Raw genomic sequence first — 11,512 nt, forward strand, 5'->3', positions numbered from 1 at the left:
GAAGTGCCAACTGCAGCCTTCAGGACATGTAGTCACTCTAGGGTCTCAGATGCCCACCTTGCCAATGAATGGGTCTTGGTAGGAGATTTGGATGGGCTCAGATGGTCCTTGGTGAGCCCCTAGAGACAAGAGCACTGAGGAAAGCACTCCCCATGCTTCCCTGTCAGCTACACTTGTCCTGCAGGAAATCAGGCGCCAGGCCCAACACCTGCTTAGCTTCAGTCCTGATGCATTGTCCAGCCTTTGCACACCTCTCATGGAAAGGACCCTTCAAGGAAAACACAGTGGCTTGTACCTACCTAGCATTCTCTATGTCCAGGAGCAGTGAGGAAGGTACTGCTCAAGAGACAGGCAAGGAGAGCTGGATCCCACATGCCAAAGAATTGAGTTCCAGTGAGCAGGTATGTATTTGCAGGGCAAAACATGGATATGGCCAATGTTCCCGAGGGAGGAAAGTCTCCTGAAAGCACCAGAGCAGTTCTGTTCTCTCTTAATGCTCAGGTCATGTCTCAATTTGAATCAATTTATGTGGTCCAAATAGGGCTTGCTGGTGTGTAGGGAAGGCTATGGGCGGCAGTGTGGCTGTAGCACTGTGTGCATATATATCAATATGCCATCTGGAGTTTGAATGAATTTCTGTTTCCATGTACAGTGTGTGTACAATGGTATTTTTCATGTAGCTGCAGTGACCACAAGCAATACCAATCTGTGTTTCAGTTCTTTGACAAAAGCAGACACCAGTATTCTAATTCCAACAGCCAGGATCTTCTTGATGGTGCTGGTAAGGCCTGTTCTGCTAGAAAGATTTTCCTAACACTTTTAGGCATGCTTTAAAAAAGTGACTGATATTTTTCATTCTAATTTCAGTAAAAATGGAAGACATATTAGCCAAAGCCTGAAGTAATCTGAAATTATCTCAGAATAGTTGGAGGAAAGAACTGTAGTGATACTTAATACAGAAGTTGCTAATAGCTGAAGAGATTAGTCATTTGACTTTCCCATTCCTTTCACTGATAAAGTGATAAAAGAATAGCAGATAAGATTTGGCCAAGGAATGTTTTTTCCTTTCTGTATGGCAAGAAGGGATAAACTACAACTGTGCAGGTCCTCCTGCATTATTCTGGATGAAACAAGCAGAGAAGGTGCTTGACAAAGAAGAGAGGGAGTGGTTTTAATCCAGCATATTACTTGGAATGGAGAATTAAGAAGTATCTTAGGAACAACTTCTGAAAAGAGGTCTATCAACCAGAAGAGAGCAACTGCAATCATTTTAAGCAAGTCAGCAATATTTAAGATTATAAATCTCTGTGACCTTAAGATGAAGGAATTCACCAACCATAAGTTTTCTTTATAAAACTACACAACTCCACAGTTACGTGGTACATGGAAGACTGTGTTATTGTTTGCTTTTAAGGATAAGACTAGTTGCCTTTCTACTTCACAGATGTTTATATACATCTTACATAAACATACATATGTATATTTATAATTGTCTCTTAAATAAATCATGTGGGCCAAGTTCCCTATAGCCATTAGGGGCCCGAGTGTCCAACTGGATACTTTTTTCAGAGAAAATTGGTGCATTCCCCCTGACCAAAGAAATCAGGTTCAGTTACAAATTTTAAATTGGGCACACAAAAATGCCAGTCAATTCAGAATTATCTTCTTGAGATTCTGCACAGCATCTAACTCCAAAATTACTTTCATATTAAGATGTAATACTTATTGTAAATAATGTGTGTGGAGGTAGGCTCCAAATTAAAAATGTTGCAAAATCTCCAGCAGCATAGTACTATGACAGGGTTTACTCTCACTAGCTGGAGTTGGTTTTTATTTTTTTCTCCAATCAACTAAGATGAATGAACTGCATAAAATGAAACAAATAGCATCTCTGATAGGAAATGGTTTTTCAAACATCTCTTCAATTCAAAAGCACTTAAATGTTATTTGTAAGACAAATTGAGGGATTTATTTTAAATGGGTTCGTGTTTACTATAAATTAAGGGCTATATTATTCTTGTCCTGCCTAAGATAAAAGAATTTAGATGAAAGTTCTTATATCAAAAGCAACCAGAGCTGGATATGGCAGTGACAGTGTTGGGGAGGATGTGGAGCAGCAGAGCCATTCTGCCATCACAGAACAGCATCTGCCAGCACTGACAGGGACCAAAGGCCCTACAGTATCTCTAACCCTTAGTAAATGCCTTGCTGACTTCATAAAATCATAGCTCAGTTCCAGTGCAGTATGTCCCTAGATAAATGGGGTCTTTGGCTAAGGGCAAAGTCTGGCAATTCATAGGTCCTCTGCTCAAACACACACACACGTGCATTAGTAAAAGAAAAGCCATGTCTGTGAAAAGCAATTTCTTATAATCAATGAAATGGATCAGTTGTTCTGGATAATTCACACCAAAAAAAGGTTTTTCATTATAGTGTTCCTTTGGATGTTTGCACATTGGCTACAGAGCATGGTCACCAAGAGTCCAGCTGCTTTTATACGGTGCTCTGTGCCCTGCTCCACCCAGCCAATCTGACTATAAAGTAGCCAAATACTTCTGTGCACATGTCCCAGATCTTCCCACTGTCTGAGACACTGTGGGAAGTCCTGGTGTTCAAGTACTAGGCCTATGTCAGTTCTGGAAGATCACCATAACACCGGTCACACAGGTCCACAAACAAGGATGCCATGTCATGATGCATAAAGGACAGCATGAAGAAATTTTATCAGCTAATTAAAGGCAAAGCAAGTGGAGAAACAAGCATACAAACCTGACAGTGGCATGACCACCTGCCTGAAGGATGCAGCTAAATTTTGGCATGAAACCTTTTTTCTTTTCTTTTGCATGTGACTCGGGACCAAGAGACGCAAGAGCAGGACTGAGCCAGAAGTCACTGGGTGGGGGTATGTTCTGGTCAGTCTCTTGCAAAGACACCTGGGCACAAGGAGACCGATTTTTTCATTTGCTGCTCAGACGACACTCACATCGTCCTGCCAACAGCCCAGCAGAAGAAAATTGTGAACACTGTTGCAGTTGCTTTGAAGTGTTACACACGTTCTCTCAGCTGACATACCAGGAGATTTAGCTGAGCTCTCATCATTTTACATCACAAAAATTGCAGCATCCCCTACTGTCTCTGCCATGGTCAGTCTGTCCCCAGAAATCCTAACAACTAACAGACTGGTTTTTTGTCAAGCAGAATCAAAAACAGTGTGAAGTAGATTAAAGGAGAAATAGCTTTCACTGTGTCTTTATAGACTTGTTTTATTCTTTTGAGTATGGAATGTCAGGCTCACTGAAATTGGTTTTCCTGGATGGCCATTTATATATGAAATACATGCACATTAAACTAAGAAACTGTGGAGTTCATTCTTTCAAATGGAAATGTGTTATTTTTGAACTGCAAAAGCACAGACAAGATTTCAAACTGACAGTGTCACTTTTTTAAGATGATATATGGCTCTTCTACCTATATCACACCCAGACTGAAGAACCTATCCGTCAAAAGGCACCACATCAAATAATAAATAGTAATTATCATCAGATGCTGTACTGTGTATCATCAAAGCACGGTACAAACATTAGCAATATATGCCATCCCTTTTACCATGCCATTTCAAAGTGGAAAGGAAAGGTTGAAGCACTGCCTTGCACCACTCTAAGATGCCTTTTTCGTCCACCTCTGGGGTGCAAAGATCATTCCAGTGGCTGGAGATTTTGTCCCATCTCACTGGTCTTAACAAGATACGGTTTCCTGACACACTTGAATGAATGGGAAACCATAGCCCTCCCGGCAATCATCTCCACCCTATTCCAACTCTAACAAGACAAACAGATTATCTGGGGTTTTTTTCTAAAATGAACTTTCTGCTTGATGAAAGTCTTATTGGTTCTCTCTAGATTCAAGTGATGACACTCTTTCTTCTCTTCACTGGAGGAGTTGCAAAATGGATTAGGCAGATTGCCTTCATGGTTTAAAGGAAACTGGAAAACCACTTTCAGTAAGAGATAAGGTGTAGCTTTTGCCAGCTTATCATGAGGAAAAGCTAAAAAAGAGCTTTTTCAGGAAAGTGCCTCCATTCACCTATTCTCTGTACAGGGCATACAGCAGCCAGAAAAATCGCCCTTATGTCTGAAAGCCATCTTCAATATTCTAGCAGAGGATCCATCAGAGCATTCAAAACTAAATTAAAATCCCAAGGAGGAATAGGGGATTTAATTCTAGGATTAAGCTTTGAAGTTGCTCCCAGGAAATAAATTATTATTGGATGAGAACCAACACACCAATTATCTAGTTTACTGTTCATGCTACTGAGAGCTGCTGCAAACACCTTCAGGGATCCACTCTACAATATCCATATAAAGGCAAAAGCTCAGCTAGTTGCATTCCAAGAAACTTAGCTTTCCAGCTCCCACTATTAAAAGGGAAACTGTCCACTACAAAAATGCAGGGCAATAAGATTCAGGTGCTTAAGCTTCCTGATTTTCACCTTTTATCTTGCTTTCTTTTAGATAATAAAAAAGTTAATAACATTGCCACTTCTTTGCTCTGAGTGTTATAGTTGGGTCAAAGTACTACGGTATTGGTGCTATCAAAAATAAGCAGAAGGCCTACATGCTAGTTAAGTAGCAGACAAGCCCTAAGCAATGGGACATATCCAGCTTTTCACTTGCTGTTCCACAGATTTCTTCAGGCTACCAGAATACCTCAACTTCACTTATGCAGCTTCAAATCCTTAATGCTTGTTCAATGGGGCATTGGTACAACATGAACTGCCTCCTGTGAAAGGAATAAGTAAAGTTAAATGGCTCCAAGAATGATACAAGTGTCTGGAGCAAAGAAGAGTACATCAGGGCTGATATTTCACTCAAACTAAATGCTACCACTTAATCAACGCTATTATAAACTCACTTGGAACATTAAGTTACTGCGGGTAAAAAATAAATCCTTCATTCTTAAAAATAGTTGTCACCTCTAAGGCAAAAGTTGGCAGCAGCAGTGTACACAAATATTTAATTTTCTCCCAAAGAATGTATTTTTTGTTTAAACACCTTATGACCTAAAAATACTGTCAGCAAAGCATCATTACTTTTTTCCTGCTGAACACATGGTTTGTCTTTTCTCCATGAATTCCTTTCAGTTCTTAACACAGGGAAATGATGTACGGAAAGCAAAGATGAAATCCCACCCACCTCCCATGTCCTCCTTCACCTGCAAGCTCTATCAGAACTTTTGATACCATTTATTACACAGATGTACATATGGAGTGGGTATATTCAGTAAATGGACTCACATTAATGGCAACATGGCAAAGAGGAGGCATTGGTTAGTGTCACCAGCTTGGGCTCCCTGCTGGCGCAGCAGTTCTGAAAATCCCCGTAGATCACGACATCCCAACAGATCCTGCTTCTGTTCAGGAAAGTTCAGGGTTGATAACAGCACTGAGTCTCTCTCTGTTCCTCTCGTTCACCTTCAGGTGAAGCAGATGGTATTGCAAATAACTCACCAAATGGGTGCAGAGGTAGAAATGGTAGAGAAGGAAAATATTATTTGTACTGACAAGGATTCTGAGAAAGGACTAGTATGATGTTAGAAAAGCAGATCACTTTTCTAATGCAGAAATATGGATCTGAAAGCATTCCTTGAAACAGAAGTAAGAATGATTTCACCAGCAAGCCAAGAGCTGGTGTGCTGGAGATGTTCCCATAGGGTTTGCGTTAGGTGTTCACTCCACCATTTATTGTAGATTTGCATTGACCATCTAATTTAAGACAAATGTTTTCTGTAGACACACTTTAAAGTGAAAAATTAGCTCAGTTAGCATGCAGCTGTGGTCCCCAAAGACAGCTCCTTGCCTGGGGGCAAACAGAAGAGAGATGTTAATGAGCTCAAAAGTAGCTCTGAAAACCACTGTGTCCATGGTCAGTTGAGAGCTGGCAGAATCAGGGTCACCTGCTCCTCTGCCAGTTTATGTAGTAGTCTCATTAATTGAAAGGATGGGAAAGCATGTGCTAAACCTGAATATTCACAGAGCTGGGAAAGAATATCTACCTCCAGCAACTGAGGTTATCATGCTGCCCCATCACCACCACACCTTTCTGGAAAAAAGAGATCTACCCTTGGCAAATTACTTTATGCAGATGGAGACAGATTTCTTTTGCTTGAGCTGTTTCCAAGTGAGCCAGCTGACTCAATAATTCAGCCCTCTAGCTGGAAGAAGCATTAAGATTTCTGTCAGATTCCTCTATATTCTAAAGAAAACTGCCACCTTCTTTTCTCCTTTACATAGACATCTAGGAAAAGGCAATAAGTGAAATATCTCTGATACAATTCAGCTGCATCTTTTAATCTACCATCAAATTGCCATGGATCAACATTTATCTTTAAACCCCAGTAGCCCATTTTTGCTCTCACGTTAGGTCTGACCCAAACTCAAACCTCAGTATATTGATGGCATACACTGCCCACAGAATATCTAATGCTCTGATATTTTTTTTTCCCCATACATTAGCTGTAAACCTGATCCCAAGACCAGGCCTTACTCAAATATGGGCTATCTTTCATCTTCACAGTGATTATGAACTCGGAGCCAGGGATGTCTTCAGCTGACCAGTCTCCATCCTCCAGCAAGCCTGCAAGTGTATCGTCTCCTCATCATGTTACTTCCAGGATCCAAGTGCTGATTGTGTTTCTATGCCCTGGCAGTGGGAAAATGGAAAATATGAACCACTCCTGTGCATGGGGCATGCCTTTTCCTCATCCTTACCAAGCACTGAATTCCGAAAAGCACACGCTGTTCTGTCCCTCTCCCCTCATCGTCTTTAGAAAATGTCCACCTAGAGCTTTGGCCACACTCTGGCAACTTTCCCAGTCCAAGGACAGAGGCTGGGCATTACAGCAAGGCAACATTTATTTGGAAGGACAGCTTAAAGCAGCTCACAGTGAAAATCTTGGCTTCCTCTGGCCCTTGTAAATAGGTTTGCCTGAAAAGGGGGAAATCTGTGACTATATTCTGTGCTCTTTTCATGCTATTCCCCTGTATTTATGCTGTTGTGTTGTTTGGGTTTACAACAAGGCCATTTGTCCTTTGTTGTGCCCTTTAAATGCAAGTACATAAAACTCCTGTGGAGCTGTGGTTTGTTGCCCTGGCAAAAAGAGCAGCTGGACTTTTCTTCAGCCCCTCTGTCAGTCAGGAGTCAGTACTCTGGGCTTGATGTGCTAGCAGGCTTTCTCATGCCCACAGCAAGCGAACCTGCAGGCTGTTTTGTCCTTGTTGGTCACGTCCCTATTCTAGGCCAAGGATGGCCATGTATTTTCATGCTACCTGAAGGAATTGTACATTTTTTCTCATAAACTGGTTGGTGTCTCTTGCATGACTCAACTTCCTGAGGCCCCCATCTTCTTGCCTTTGCCAACTAACAGCTTTGTTGTTGCAGCACAGCCTCTGTAGAGGACAGAGGACACTGTCTCAGTGGCACAGATAACACAAGGGACAGCCCACAACCTAATGACGTAAACGCACAGGGAAAAGGGATATCACTAATGCCACTTTCCCCAGATATTTCTGTCTTCAGAAACATTAGAGAGGGTCTGTCTCTCAGCTATATTGTTCCCTGTGGCACCTCAAGGGATGCAGAGAGAAGAGAGATGCTTGGACAGGGTAATGAAGAGGTCAGTATTTGGCAGAGCTATGACTTTATGTCAGGGCATGTTTAGCTTGGATATTAGGAAAAGGTTTTTCACCCAGAGGATGCTTGGGCCCTGGAACAGGCTTTCCAGGAAAGTGGTCACAGCACCAGCCTGCCAGAGTTCATGAAGCGTTTGGACAACGCACTCAGGAACATTATGGGATTCTTGGGGCTGCGCTGTGCAGGGCCAAGAGCTGGACTTCAGATATCCTTGTGGGTTCCTTCCAACTCAGAATATTCTATGATTCTATGACTGGTTAATTATAACTGTGAATTATATTCACTTCCATTCTGCCACAGACGTATATAATACCAAAAGGGACCTTTACCTACCAGAAGTCACCCAATGCTTGGTGGCTCTGTTGGGCTGAGCAAAGGTAGATTTGAATTCAGCAAATCCAGTGTTGATGAAATGGCTTCTTGTTGGCCTTGCTTTCCTGTGTTATCCAGAACAGGCTACAGAAATGTCAGCAAACCTTGGGATGCTGTTACAGGAAACTGACTGAAAATGCACATTTTGAAAAGTCAACAGGACCTGAAGGCCTAGTGCAATGTCAGTGATGGCCAGCCATGTCCAGAAGGAGATGCAAGAATAAGGTACATCATTTGGAGTACAGGTTGGTGGCAGTGTGCTAAAAAAGTTCTTGTTCACAGGCAGAAAAAAGCCTGACCTGGCCACGACAAAGAGAACTTCTGAAGATGTGGGCACCCAACACATACCCATTATTGCCTGCATTAATGCACACACAGTGGGTCAAACATCCCATTCACCCGTCCATCAGCTCCTATGCTATAAAGGCATAGGAAGCCTTTTTATTCATTTGATGAGCCATCACCTCAGGTTGACAGTTTGCAGAGCCACAGGTCCAGCAGCTGGAGAAGTTGTTTTGACTAAAACTGTTAGTACTCCCTCCGGGTCACTACAAGGTGTGCTGTGACATGGGGCATATCATGATGGGATAAAAAGTGTACACCATGCCAGTGCCTACCTCTCCTGTGACAATCTCAGTGCCTCAAACTAGGCTGCTACCCATTGACAGAAACTGATAGCTGTCCCTCTCCACCCTTGGCTTTAAAGGCTGTATGCTGACAGTCTGAGGTGTGTGGCACGCTTGGCCTTAAAGGCTGCGTGCTGACAGTATTGGATGTGCGAATTCACGGCACAGCATGTCAGAAGATCTTCGCGTGTATACAAGCACCTGTACCTGCTGCTGCTGGCCTTCCCAGAGGCAGAGAACAGCATGGACCCATTGAGTGTTGGTCCCCGTCTCCCAGAACTGATGCTCTCCAGCAGGGAGGCAGGAATCAGTCAGTCAGTTGCAGCTGGGCAAAAAAAAAATCTAAATAGTTTCCCAAAAAATGATGGGGCCATAATTGTTTTTCCTCTTCATCCAGATATATTGGGTCCCAGAATTGAGAATAGATATGATTCTGGAAAAGGCCTTGGTCCTGATCCAGGTCTCCACCAGAAGAAAAGCCAGCAGCCCACGCTATAGGATCCCTGACAAAAAAATGAAATAGGATAAGATGATGGAGGCTATGCAAGGCCTGGGTGCAGGCATCCATGCAATGTAAAGTTAACAGTTGAGTTCAAGCCAGTCTCTGCTCCTCAGGTGATTACCACTGTCTCCCTCAACCTTTATCCCCAAAAAATGCAAACTGAGTATTTTTCCTCTCTAAGCATACTAAAGAGAGACTATGGGACCATAATTGCTGCAGAGAAAGTCTGGCTTCAACTACCATTATTCCAAACATGTAAATCTTCAAGAAAAGAGTGAGGAGGACTGTGCTAGTGACTGCAGGAATCCCCATCTGAAATGACCGTGTGTGGTAGAGGGCACTAGACCCAAGCGGACTATTCTGGTCACCAGAAGCTGGAGCCAGGCTAGTATTGAGAAGGTTTCCACTACACATGATACCACAGCTTCAAAACCCAGTGATCTGAAAGGACAGCTTACCTGAGAGGCACTGATGCACTTGAACACAATGCTGACATACAGCTAATTTAAGTATCTCCTGACTGGTAAGGCAGGGAAACTGGTCATGATCATCTGCTTCTACAGTAATCATGAAACAAGTCCTTAGGTACACTAGCTGTAAATAAACCAGCTCAAAAAAAAAAAAAAAAGTTGTACAGTTTCTTTACTTAATGGAAACAGCATGGTGAGACCACTCATACTGGTTAACTTCCTGGGACACAGAGGAGCAATACCAGGCTGGTGACAGCCCCATCCCCTCTAAATGTCACCAAGATCCGCGTTATTCTTCTGTGCAGCTACTAGTAGCTTGCTGAATAGAACTAACTAATCACACAATCTCGGGTCATAATGATGGGCCTCAGGCTGTATGATAACAAGTATCTTGCATTTGGACGGATGATAAATGCCCCCTGGATTTACTGCTCAGAAGACCAGTTTCAGAGTTTTCATCAGAAAGGACTGTTTCCTTAAAAGTCTGCTCTTTCTTTTGAACTCTGACAGAGTTCAGAACTGCTTGGTACCTCGGTATGCTGCAATGAAAGGAGAATAATCTCCTTTGAGGAGTTGAACATGAACAACTGGTTTCACAACTGATTTCACTATTAACTGCAAATCTGACTGTCATTGCTTCTGTGACATTTTTGTTTTCAAGCTTCTCTTGATGGCTGCAAGGGTTGGGAACTGCAGAGGTGATGTATTGACCTGAAGTGCTTGGTTCTGTGGGCATCCTACAGCACAGTGACAAAGTAAGAGCAGCCACTCCTTACCATCGGGCAGTCATGGGATCACAGAATAATTCAGGCTGAGATGGACCTCAGGAGGCTCTAGTCCAACCTCTTGCTCAAAACAAGGTCAGTTGTGAGATCAGAACAGGTTGCTCAAGGCTTTAATCAGATGAGTCTTGAAAATATCCAAGGATGGAGACTGCACAGCCTCCATCCTTGGGCAACTTGTCCCATTGCTTTCCTGTTCTCAGTTAATTTCTGCAGAAGCATAGATGTATGCTCTACAGGGTCTTTGAGCCCGAATTTCTGAGAAAGACCATGTTGGCTGGATGGATAGCCCCATTGTTTACCAGCATGCCTTCACAAAGTCATGGGGAGGAATGTTCCAGGGTCCCCATACCCTCATGCCCCATATATCTCCTCAAAACCCTGGTCAGTATCAAGACAGGGTGCCCAGCCTTCTCATCACCTGCTCTGCCCATATCCCCATATAGCATCAAGATGCTCATCAGCTCCCTATCCCCATGGTTATTGTACCCACTCTCACTCCCTACCTCCCCCTTCTCCTCCCAGTGAGAGTTCTCCAAAGTGCCCCTCCTCGGATATTGCATCTGAATGGTGACAACAGGGTTGCCAAGCAACAAAATTCCTCCAAGCAACCAGCTATGGCAGATCACAGCAACCCACTGCAAATCTACTCCAAAGCTGATGGGCCTGCCACCATTTTGTCTCCAGCAGCTCTTCCATCCAGGCAAAGCTCAGATCTACTCACGTCCTTCCTCTTCTCTTCCCTCATCAACCAAGAGCATTATCCCAGGCACTCCTACCATTAACAAGCAGCCAGAATGCCCACAACTAATCAATGCGTGCTCCCAGCACACACAAGCACAGAGGCCAAGGAAGTCCAACTTGGAATGACCTTCATACAGGCACCAAACATATCACTCTCTTGCTGTCATGGTTTGAGATAGCCCCACAATCCAATTCCCTAGCTCCATTCCCCCTCCCACATCTCAACCTAATGTGAGATGGGTTTTTCCAGACAAAACACACCAGACTCAAAGTGGGGGAAAGGGAATATATTACAATGACTATACAAATAAATACCATATCACATTAT

At 43.1% G+C, this 11,512-nt stretch overlaps 1 long non-coding RNA gene across 1 annotated transcript; it reads right to left on the reverse strand.

Annotated features, from left to right (window-relative positions):
• Positions 1-9,043: 9,043 nt before the first annotated feature.
• On the reverse strand, positions 9,044-10,995 carry LOC127469607 (uncharacterized). The gene is made up of 3 exons (XR_007904022.1): positions 10,947-10,995; positions 9,647-9,797; positions 9,044-9,189 (listed from the first exon to the last, which is right to left on the reverse strand). It is a non-coding gene; the product is annotated as an uncharacterized LOC127469607 (long non-coding RNA).
• Between the last annotated feature and the right edge of the window lie 517 nt (positions 10,996-11,512).

The sequence above is a fragment of the Manacus candei genome, unplaced genomic scaffold, assembly GCF_025592945.1.
Source record: "Manacus candei isolate 608988 ecotype Guabito, Panama unplaced genomic scaffold, ASM2559294v1 h1tg000018l, whole genome shotgun sequence".
Classification (NCBI taxonomy): domain Eukaryota; kingdom Metazoa; phylum Chordata; class Aves; order Passeriformes; family Pipridae; genus Manacus; species Manacus candei.